The following is a 12191-nucleotide window of genomic DNA, read 5'->3' as shown; positions in this document are numbered from 1 at the left end:
TTTGCGGTACCGTTTCATTCAGCTTCGGCTTAATTTACATAGAGGTTTAACCTATCCTTACCTAACAAAACCTGATCTAACCTAACCTAGCCGAATGAAATTGAACCACACGTGTAGCTATGTAAGCGTACGGTTCTCAGTCTTAAATGTGTGCTATATTTAATAGGTTGACTTGATCTTAAACTACAGATGAATCTAACTTAACAGAACCTAACAAAATTTTGCTTAACGCAACACAACTTAACTCAAGTGTTCCCGTTGTAACACAATAAAATTCATTTCATTGTACTACAGGTGGTTAAAAATGTAGACGCACATTACTCATTTGAAGAAACTAAGAACTACAAGTAGAATTGGCCCCATTTCAATTAACCTGACAATGTTTGTATCAGTTAAGATGTAGAACTGTAACTTAAACATGCAAATGAATAAGAGTTTTATTCAAAATTTTTTTCTCTCTGCTTTTCTTAAACTTAAGGAATATGTTTATACTATCTTTCGTGTTTACATTTTATATTGCTTTTTATCGTAATTAAATTGATTTACAGACCTACTTCAGTATATTTTCTGCCTGCTATAACGTGTCTTTTTTTCTTCATTTGTAGGTTAAGATCGAGTTAACCTATTCAATATAGTACACATTTAAGACTGAGAACCGTACGCTTACATAGCTACACGTGTGGTTGAACTTCATTCGGCTAGGTTAGGTTAGGTCAGCTTTTGTTAGGTTAGGATAGGTTAAACCTCTATGAAGGTTAAGCCGAAGCTGAATGAAACGGTACCGCAAACATAACGGGACAACACAATGAGTTTAATTGTGTTACGTGAAGTTAAGTTAGGTTTGGTTAGGTCAGGTTTTTTTAGGTTAGGATAGGTTTGACCTCTTTGCAGGTTATGCCCAAGCTGATTCAAACGCTACCGCAAACACAACGGGACAACACAATCAGTTTAATTGTGTTTCGTGAGGTTAGGTTAGGTTAGGTTAGGCTAGGTTATATTTATTTCTAGGTTAGGCTCGAGTTGTCCCATTCGATGTAGCACACATTTGCTAATGGGAAAATATGCTTCCAGAGCTTTACGTGTATTTCAATAAATTTCTGTTAATTCAGGTTAGGTGAAGTCAGGTTCTGTTGGGTAAATTTATGTTAAATAAGTTGATATCAGGAAACACCTTCACAGTTGTCGACATGTTTTTGCAGTGAAAATTTGCACCACTGGCATTATTTTGAAATTTATTTGCCTCAGTGCATGATTTTTCATCATTTTTGAGGTTATGGCTCAACCATGACGTGATGGGTGATTTTTGATACCGAATTTGAATTCAGCGCCCCAAAATCCATAGGAATATGTGTGTCTTGTTACCAGATCCGCACACTTTTATTCGTGTGGCTGTGTAATTTTTAAAATTTAAAAACGTTACGTTTTTTAAAAATAATGAGAATTGAGGGAAACGCTTTAAACCTTTTATTATATTATTTCCTTAAATTAAAAAAGGGCAAAATTCATAAACCCGACATGATAAGGTGTTTTGTAAATATTGGTCAAAGGAACGAAGAAATTAATGTTATCAATGTAAAGATTCAACTTTGGACAGAGTACGGGAATAAAATTTTCGGTGTTTGTATATTATACAAATTAGGGTAATTGAAAAAAAAGAAAGAAAGAAAAAATAAATTAACCATTTTGTGGAGGATCATGAAAAGTACTTATTTAAAAAAAAAGACAGCAGAGAAGACTTTCCATGTAATTTTGATATTATTATCTATTCAGGTTTAATGGAAATTTAACAATCACCCATTTATGAATTATCATTAATTATAGATCAAAAATATAAAATCTTTATTTCAAAAGTACAGCACACAAATACATATGATCGATTAAAAAATATTTGCACATACACTTCAAAAATGGTAATTATAAATATGTTACGCCAGTATGGAAATTGATTTTTGAATTTCTTGTTAATACCTCCATGTTTTTGTGGCAATTTTATCACCTCTTGTTTTTCGTCTTAGATTATAATGAGAATTTGATTTTAAGCAATATTTTTGAATAGGGTTGCCGACCTGTGTAGTGCTTGGCTCATCTCTATAATCAATTCGCTCTTGTACACCCTGGAATCGAAATTTAATTGATATTCGTGAACCTGCTTGCTATTATGTTAAGCTATGTACATTTTTTTTTTAAGGCAAGAAAAACGTTGAGCACATTTTGTTGTCAAGTTTAGTATAGAAAGTTGAATCAAGTTACAATTTATCCCTTACGGAAATGTTCCCAATTAAGAAAAAAATGTTTGTTCTTTAAAAAAAAGGAAGTAGGAGTGAACTATTTTACTGTTCATTACATGATAAGGGAGCGTTCAAATGTTACGTAGTATTTCGATAACATTTTTTTTTCGTAGAATGAGTCATGGGCAATTTCTCGATAAACTTGTTCATCTTGCAGATTCCTTAATTTTAAATCGTTCCATTTAAATAAGATAATTCTAAGTAAAGAGACTTATTATTAGACTTGATACTTCAAGTTTTGTTACTTACGGTATTATTTTAATTGTCAAGTGTTTCAATTACATTGATTTTTGTTAGATTCGAATAGTTTAAGGGACAATTTTTCGAAACAATACAGCTTTCATTTTCGGTTTCTATAGTTCTGACTCCTTTCTAAGAAAATAGCATGAGTAACTCAATTATGCTCTTGATCTCTGAATTAAAATCAACAATAACGAATTTTCGAGTTAAAGAAGAGGCACTTTTTGATTACGAACCGGAATATCTCCCAACTTTGGGAATTTCAGGATTTTTTAAATTTCTTTTTGCGTCTTCAAAGCAGAACTCAGGCTCATTTTTCTTAGCTAACAGGCGACACTTTTTGCAAAAAGATCAAATTGTTTACAGGACTTTCGGACCGTTAGACAGGAAATATCGCTCTGAATGCGATCGTCTCCCGATTCAGAACCGGATATAGCAAAATCCTTTTATGGGTAAAGTTATAAGTGCTTTAGAGTAAATAGAAATATTCTATTTCTCACTTTTCTTTCTTTCTCGGGTTTTTCGTTCCTCTTATCATACAAGTTTTAATCTTTCTCTATTAATATTGAAATTATTTCACAAAATACATTTATACGGAAACTACTAATCAATATTATTTTTAGGGTGGATTAAAATCACTTTTTTATAGTCGGCAACGATCTCGCTAATTCGGATCCAAATAAAAAAAAAAGAAATAGCATATTTAGGTTTTTTCAACATGTGCGGCTGGATACTAGAAACCTCCCATGTTATACATGGAAAGAAATCATTTTTTGGTGTTTTTGGAATAACTTCTTTGGATTTAGGAAATTGTAACGTGGAACTTATGGGATTTGTAGAGAACTTTTTAACGAAGAATTTTATGGATATTAATCACATGGGTTTGTTACCCCTACCGCACCCCATGGTGCACCGAAAAGTACCCCTCTATCAAAAAATGCCAATTCTGAAAAAAATCTACATCTTTAAACACTTTACTCTTGTTTAAAAAAATTATGATTGTCCACTGGAATTATTTCAATATCTCAATTTAATTGACTATTATTAAGGAAAATTTCGTTTATTTCAATAAACTGTTTTTATCATAAATTCAAATTTTTTGATACCCCAGTTTTATAAGTTATCGAATTCTTATTTTGTTTACGAAATTAAATTTCTTTAAACAACATTTTCCCCAAAAATTTGGGAATTTTTTATCTTTTCTGCTATTACGATTGCAACTAATCATTTTCGTAATCATAAATTTTAATTTGTTATAATCATAAATTGTTTAAATACATTCATTATACATTTATTCTTATCACTGGACAACGAAAACAAATTAGGATCCCGTTGAATACATAATTTCATTTCCCAAATACTTTTCTTATGCTGAACGCGAAGCTGCGCTGCATTTCTCGTCATCGGGTGTAATTTGATAGATATTCGCAGCTAAACTTTTTAATTCAAAAAATGTTCAATTTAAAGAAATAAGACCGAAAACGAGAACGAGTTCGAAATGTGTTAGGTCATTTGAAAACCTCATTTCAATGCAGATGTAAAATATAATTATTTACATTAAACAAAAATCTAAAATAAAATTGAAGTTCGGATTATTCGATCTTGAGATTGCACGAAAATTATTCACCTCTGTTTTCTTATGGGTCAATGCTCAGTGACGCATCCGACTATAAGCATCAAAGCATTCCAAAAATTAGTTGCTCTAAGGTTTTTTTAGCCGTTGATGTCGAATTTAAAGTCAGATTTTCTAGATTCAAAACGGATGATTCAATATGGCGGATATGTAAAAAATGGTTTAAATATCAAGAGACTCAGTGTTATAACGTAAAATGACTCTGTAAAAAATGGAAAAATTGTACTACTTAGAATGGTAAAATTACCAACAAAAAATTGGTGCAATTTTACTACTCTGATTATAGGGTGAATACCACTTGTATGCTAGAAGTTCCAACCAATCTTGTAACTTTACCACTTTTAGATTGATAATATAGCAGGGCGTTGGAGAAGTACAGTTTCTGCTTGTAAATCAGTGACTTTCAGAGTAGGTAATAAATGGACCTACTTTCAGAATGTTGAATTTCTTGCATCGCTGGTAAAAGTACAGAAACGGTTAAAATTTCTTTTTCCAACATAATCTTACGTTTTTAAATTTGAAGCTGATAATGCGGTGCACTTGCACATTTCTAAAAGTAGTATACATAAGTACAAGTAATTGCAAGGTTTCAAAGTTGTGGAGAATAATGAAAAAAATGGTGCAATAAAAATTATGTATAAAAGAGCGTTCTTGAGAACGTTATAAATCATGGAAACATTTATTTGAAAAATTGATGAAAAATATTAAACAAGAATTTTGTTATTTAAAAAACTGCTTTCTGCTGTATTTCTTATTCGAACCAGAGATTTTCAATTTTTAGTCAAATTACCATTATTCATATTTCTCATGTAGATGCTAAAGTTACCATGTTAAATAAACACACTAATATTTTTGGTTGGAATACCATCACCTAAAACTTATAATGCATTTGTCATTTTATAGAATCTGTCTGGAAACTTACATCACCTGAAAGTAAAGTTCCATACTGAAAGTGGATATTCGTTATTGTCAGTGAAAACATGACCTTGAGAGTAGGTGATAATCGTTCCTGCTCTAAAAGTGGTAAAATGACCAGATTTTTTTTTACAGTGTATTAACCATGTGCCTACAAAAGGTTTGCTTTGAGCCCTGAAAAATTAATAACATCATTTTTAAAAATTTATAAATGGGGTTACAAATATTGATAAAACTATGTACACCTAATGGCAAAAATTAAGGGCGGATTTGTGTTTAAGCTAAAAAAATAAGTAGAAAGTGATATAATATCGCATTCAAGAGGAATATAGGACATTTTTGTCGGCCAGTGAAATTTATAAGAAAAAAAGCGGTCTCCTCGAGAACAACAAAATAAGATACCGAAATAACTTATAATTAATTCTTCAAGTAATTTATGAATATAAAAAAAATTTGTTTTTGAACAATCACTAGTTGTAATACTTGTGCCAGAAGAGAAAAATTTTTAATTCTTTTTGAAAAAATTGTTTAAACAAATTCTATTTATTTGAACAAATGAGGTTTTCTTAAATAATGAAGCTTAGATATCTTAATAGGAAAAAATAATGATCTAAATAAATTTAAATTGTTCTAGGGCATCGTGGGGGTGTGTTTGGAGTAGACAAATCACATGATCAATACATAAAAGCCTTCGTTCGTATTTGACGTGAGAAAGAAGGAGGGCTAGTTAAGTCGAATTTTGGGCCACAGAGTTGCACTTTTTTTATATGTGTATATTGAAGGTTAAGAATTTTCCGAATCACGAGAGGAAAATCGTTTTACGTCGGCTAAAAGGAAAGTTACAGGCCTTCTAAGTTTGAGTAACATGCAGTAATATCATGCATTTTAAATATCTTATTCTTCAAACTTTATTTAAAATAAACAAAGTATATTTTTTCTGAAATTTAGGACGAAAAATATCTTAAAAATTTATTTAGCGTTAATAAAAAAAAATCTACTCGCTACGCGGGCACATTCTCATCGCGTGCGGCTCGCTTGGCTGGCAAGTTTGAGCGCGCCTAGGGCGTGCGACTGTTGGTTCTGGGACTTCGTGCTCGATGTTGCATGTATCTCGCGCGTCGCGCTCGATTATGTATTTATCTCGCGCTGCGCGCTCGGTCTTTATATTTTCGCACATTCTTGCGCAAACATTTAAAAATTAGGATTCAAAACATCCACTACCGTAATTTTATGATTGTGAATTCTCTTTCGTTAAAAAAGCTTAGCTCGAGAGTTTGAGCGCACCTACCGCAAGCGACTGAGGGCAATCGCACTCCGCGCTTAGTATTTGCATTTCTTCCGCATTCGGGCACAGACCTTTTAAAATCAAAGGTGAACAGATCGACAACTGTAATGTTGTGTTTTTGAACTCTCTTTTGTTAAAGCTCTTTTGGCTTTAACGAAACCATTTCCATCACGTATCGCGTGCTTCGCACTCGATTTTGTCCAACCTGTCAACTTTTCTACATTATACTCAACACTTTTATATCAATTATAATACATTTTTTATGTAACTCTGCCAGGAATTACTTATTAAAAAATTGCAAAATAGAAAGGTAAATTGTATTTATCATGATTATTTATTTTTTTTTTATTTTGCGTTAAATTGTATTCTAAGCTGCTCTGAAACTTTTTACAAAAAATTAATTTTTTAATTTTTAATCTTATGTTATACGATTAAAAGAAAATCTACTCGTCCTATCGGAAAATAATTAATAATAAATTTATAGATCTCTTTAGGTGAACAACATTTTTCTGGTAATATAAGTTCATACCTTGTGTCGTTTTTTCAAACAAATTTAATATTTTGATTTAGAATGTTATTTTCTACGAATAAAGCAAAAACTAAGTGTCCTATCAAGAATTATAGCCCTTTTTTGGATGAATAAGTTTTGTCTCATTTTATCTCGTAGCTTATATCGAAAAGTGATTCATTCTTAATTTGTAGTTCTTTCCAGGGCGCGCAATTTGAGATTTTTCATTTTTTTCGTATCTTGCATAGTTTGACCAAAAAATGGAATTTTTGGATTATTCATTATTTTTGGTACGATCAAATTTGGAGTGTTCAACTTCTCGATCAAATTAAAAAAGTTGTTATCATAGTCCTGCAGGGCTTTCAAAAGGCAACATTTTTTATCTCTTGACTTTTTTTATATCATGCGTTTTTTGGCTTCAAATGTTCATTTTAGTTTGTTTTCTAGGATTTTGAAAATTCTCTAACTCTGATAATTTTCTTTGTATAGAAAAAAGTGATTAAGATAAATAGTTTGAGTTTCTGAGTACTATGAAAAACTGTAGATAGAATTTCTAAATCTTGAAAAAATGTGGTTTCAAATATTTTTGGTATGATCAAATTCGGTATTTTCAACCTTTCGACCAATTAAAAAAGTTGTTATCATAATCTTGTAGGGCTTTCAAAAAGCAAAGTTTTTCTTTTCTTGACTTTTTTCCATATCATGCGTTGTTTGGCTTCAAATGTTCATATTAGTTTGTTTCTTTGGGTTTTGAAAATGCTCTATCTCTGATAATTTTCTTTTTATAAAAAAAAGTCGTAAGGATAAATTGTTTAAGTTTTGTAGTACTATGAATAACTGTGCATAGAATTTTCATATCTTTAGAAAATGTGGTTTCAAAAATCTTTTGTACGATCAAATTTGGAATTTTCAACTTTTTGACCAAATTGAAAAAGTCGTTATCAAAATACTGTAGGGCTTTCAAAAAGCAACGTTTTTCTTCTTTAGACTTTTTTTTCGTGTGATGCGTTGTTTGGCTTAAATTGTTCATTTTAGTTTGATTTTCTGGATTTTGAAAATGCTATAACTCTTGTATTTTTGACTTTTCAAAAGAAGTCGTTAGGATAAATTGTTAAATTTGTTGTATTCTATGAATAACCTTACAGAGAATGTTTGAATTTTTAAAAAAGTCGTCTCAAAATATTCAAAATGATATACAGACATATAGACATACATACATATAGACAGACAGAATCGTAGAAACCTATTTTTCGGATTCAGGGTGTCTCAAAACGTGGAAATTTCACAAAAACTGGGGGGGGGGGGGGGGCAAATTTTACACAAATCTAATACAATAAAGTGGAGAAAATTTGTCCAAAAATCGCACTTATTGGTCTCCCTCCTTTTGATTGCCTGGCGTCACCTGTTTAAATAAAAATTTCCATAAAAAATACAATTCCTTTTTGTTAAATTTGGTTCGAAACGCAGGCATCGTCGCTCTCTAGAACGAGAAAAAAGTTTTTATTGCAGTCTTCACCCTCCCCCCGCCCACCCATATCATTTACCCTATAGAAAATAAATCTTTTAGAAGTTTATTAAAATGATACAATAATAGTGAAGTTATTTATTGACTTAGTTATTACTTCCAGATAAGGTTCGGAATAGGTGAATTCTCCGATTAGCTTCAAACTCCCTATTCTTATGTATTTTAACGCGCTGATAACGAATATGATAGTGAGAATTTGCGAAAGGCAAATTGGTGAAACCATGAAGAAACCATAAAAATCCTGGTTTTATACGTTTATCTCAGCTAATTCGCAAAATATTGCTTAGTATTCCAAACAATAGTTTCAAATCTCATTGAGATACAAATTTTTTGATATACCCTTTTTTCGACAAGTGACAGTTTAGGATAAGATTAGCAATACATCGATTTTCGTAAAAACCCCGATAAAAATCATAGCTTTTTGCGTTTATCTTAGCCAATACGCAAAGTTTAAAAAAAAAAGATGTACATCTCATCGCAATAAAATTTGTTTGTTTATGAATTCTTTACGCGATTGATAGGTTCAGCAAAAATTAGTGATACATCTGATAAAATGTAACAGATGTATATGTAATAAGCGTCAGAACTTTCTTTACCCCTGGGCTCATAATACTGGCGTGTGTTTCTTGGGGACTTTTTCCCGCACACTAATGCCATTTTTGTTCAAATCGTAATGCCTATCTACCTATCTACCTATCAAATTGTGTACAAATTCTTAGATGGGCAACGCACTTTAACTTCTCTATCCCGATCCTTCCAGTGCATTCATGATTTTTTAGGCTTTCTTCTTTTGAGTTCTCATCAAGATTGATAAAAATTATAATGTTTTCAGTTTGAGTATAATTCTCCAGAGTAAAGAAAAAAAGCTTCAGTGGTTGCGAGATATTGGGCTGATTTCAAGTGAACGATTCTAATCCAAATAGAGAAACAAGATGATAACTCTAGTTATATGTGTGGTCATTCACAGAAGCCCCCCCCCCCTCTTTGAGACGTTAAAAGGATTATGAGTTTGACTAAAATGGTTTCTGCGACATGTCACAGGGATGCCTTTCTACTACCACCTAACGTTCGAAAAGGGTAAGAGTTTGACCAAGGTTATATCCGTCATCAATCACAGAGGTGCGCCCTTTCTGAGACGTTGGAGAAGAGTATGGGTTTGGTCAACATTATCTCCGTGAAAAATCACAGAGGTGCTTTTCCAATCCACGAAACGTTCAGAAATGGTACGTGTTTCATTAAAATTAAATCTGGCACTAGTCGCAGGGGTGTTGCTTAGATGAATCACTCATTATCTCGCAAACCATAAAAATCGCCTTGTCGCCAATTTTTACTATCATATTTGTAATCAGCACTATAAAATACAGGAGTATAAGGAGCTTCAAAGAAATCGAAGAATTCACCTATTTGGAAATGCACTCTTACTTCTTTAAAAACTTATCGAATATTTACGTTTTTGCCACAAGAATATGAAAATATTTTTTCACCTGTATCAACTTTTTCATTGCAAATGCAGGTTTTTAAGCCAGATTTGTTAGAGTTGGACTATGCATTGCAGGTGGACGTAGCAATTGTAGCATCAATCGTTCTATCCAAGGAACAAGCGACAGTATTCGTTGGAAAGCGACGTAAAGTTTTTGAGGAGCATAGCTTGGAATTTGTATCGATTATTGGTGAACTTTCATTCGGAAGTGGAGCAGAACTATGTTTTTGCATGTGAAAATAAATATCGCTTCCTTCAATCCATTTCTTATCATCTCCTCCTTTAAGACGTGTTCTGGGTGACTTTCCAAAGTTCTTTTTCATTTCATGACTCTCCACATCTTCACAGCCATCCTCCTCACTCGAGATGTAATTTGATAGTAGTTTCTGAAAATGCCATCAATTAATAATAAGAATTACCTAAACAAAAAGTCATTACTTTATTATTATTGCTTAATAAACAAATAGTTTTATCTAAAATAGTGGCTTTAAAAGGTATTCATCATTAAAAACAGGATTAATTTATTAATTCCTGATAGTTTGTATTTTGTTATATACTACATTTAAGTACTTTATATATTACCAGAAATAATTCAAATTGAATTTGACAGGATTATTTTTTTCAAAATCATTAATTGTATGACAAAAATTTTAAATTATTACTACCAGATTTAAATATGCTAACGTAATAATTAGCTAATTAATTGGTAACCTAGTACATAACTGAACCAACGTGTAACTCGGCAGTCTCGTCGTAATCCAAGTGGGGATAGAGAAAATGGTGTAGATCCCAAAACTAGGTAGACCTTGGTTCATAATAATATCCATTCGACTGAGCTTGAAGAATTTTTTTAAGTTCACTCATATACATTCTCCTAACTTCTCGAATTTTCATCAAGGCCTCGACAAAAGTCACACTAGACAGGCCCATGTTTTTGTGAATTTTTTGATAGGCACAATATCTCTGTCTGTTTTCGAGATAGGCAGGGTTGTCCTTTTCCCAAAGACACTCACACCTTCTGTATAGACAATCTAATTTACTCATTTTGTTATCTGTCCATCTATTATGATTGCATGACCTTCTGACCTCATGTTCACTCCACATTTCATAACTAAAATTATTATAAATAGCACTTTAAACAAAGAGATTTTCAAAAGAAATAATTTTTATTGCAACTTGATTCAGTCGCACTCAATGTAACCTAAAATATTTAAAGCTGAAGTCACATAATAAATTGATTTTCATTTCTTTAGAATCGATTTAGAATTCGATGGATTAAGAAAAAATCGCAAATGCAAGGGTTCAAATTTTATAATAAAAAAAATTTCAACTGAAAAGTGTATAGAACATTTTCAATGTTTGATATGCTCAATAAAAATTGAGGGACGAATAGTATTTTTGATGCATAAATAAACTCAAGAATGAAAAATAATACAGCCACACAAAAAAATGTGTGCTTATCTAGTAACAAGACACGTATTCCTATAGATTTTGGGGCGCTGAATTCAAATTTGGTATCAAAAATCACCCATCACGTCATGGTTGAGCCATAACCTCAAAAAATGACGAAAAATCATGCACTGGGGCAAATAAATTTCAAAATAATGCCAGTGATGCAAATTTTCACTTCAAAAACATGTCGACAACTGTGAAGGATCAACCCTTGCCCGATATCAACTTATTTAACATAACTTCATCCAAAAGAGCCTGACCTCACCTAACTTGAAGTAACAGAAAGTTATTGAACTACACGTAAAGCTCTGGAAGCATATTTTCCCAGTAGCAAATGTGTGCTACATCGAATAGGTCAACTCGAGCCTAACCTAGAAATAAATCTAACCAACCCTAACCTAACATAACCTCACGAAACTCAATTAAACTGATTGTGCTGTCTCGTTGTGTTTGCGGTACCGTTTCATTCAGCTTCGGCTTAGTCTACATAGATGTCAGGTTAATTGAAATGGGGTCAATTCTACTTGTAGTTCTAAGTTTCTTCAAATGAGTAATGTGCGTCTCAATTTTTAACCACCTGTAGTACAGTGAAATGAATTTTATTGTGTTACAACGGGAACACTTAAGTTGTGTTGCGTTAAGCAAAATTTCGTTAGGTTCTGTTAAGTTAGATTCATTTGTAGGTTAAGATCGAGTTAACCTTTAAATATAGCACACATTTAAGACTAAGAACCGTACGCTTACATAGCTACACGTGTGGTTGAATTTCATTCGGCTAGGTTAGGTTAGATCAGGTTTTGTTAGGTAAGGATAGGTTAAACCTCTATGTAAATTAAGCCGAAGCTGAATGAAACGGTACCGCAAA

This window comes from Belonocnema kinseyi, chromosome 6 (genome assembly GCF_010883055.1).
Source record: "Belonocnema kinseyi isolate 2016_QV_RU_SX_M_011 chromosome 6, B_treatae_v1, whole genome shotgun sequence".
NCBI lineage: Eukaryota > Metazoa > Arthropoda > Insecta > Hymenoptera > Cynipidae > Belonocnema > Belonocnema kinseyi.
The sequence above is the reverse complement of the archived record's forward strand: the minus strand, read 5'-3'. Positions refer to the sequence as shown.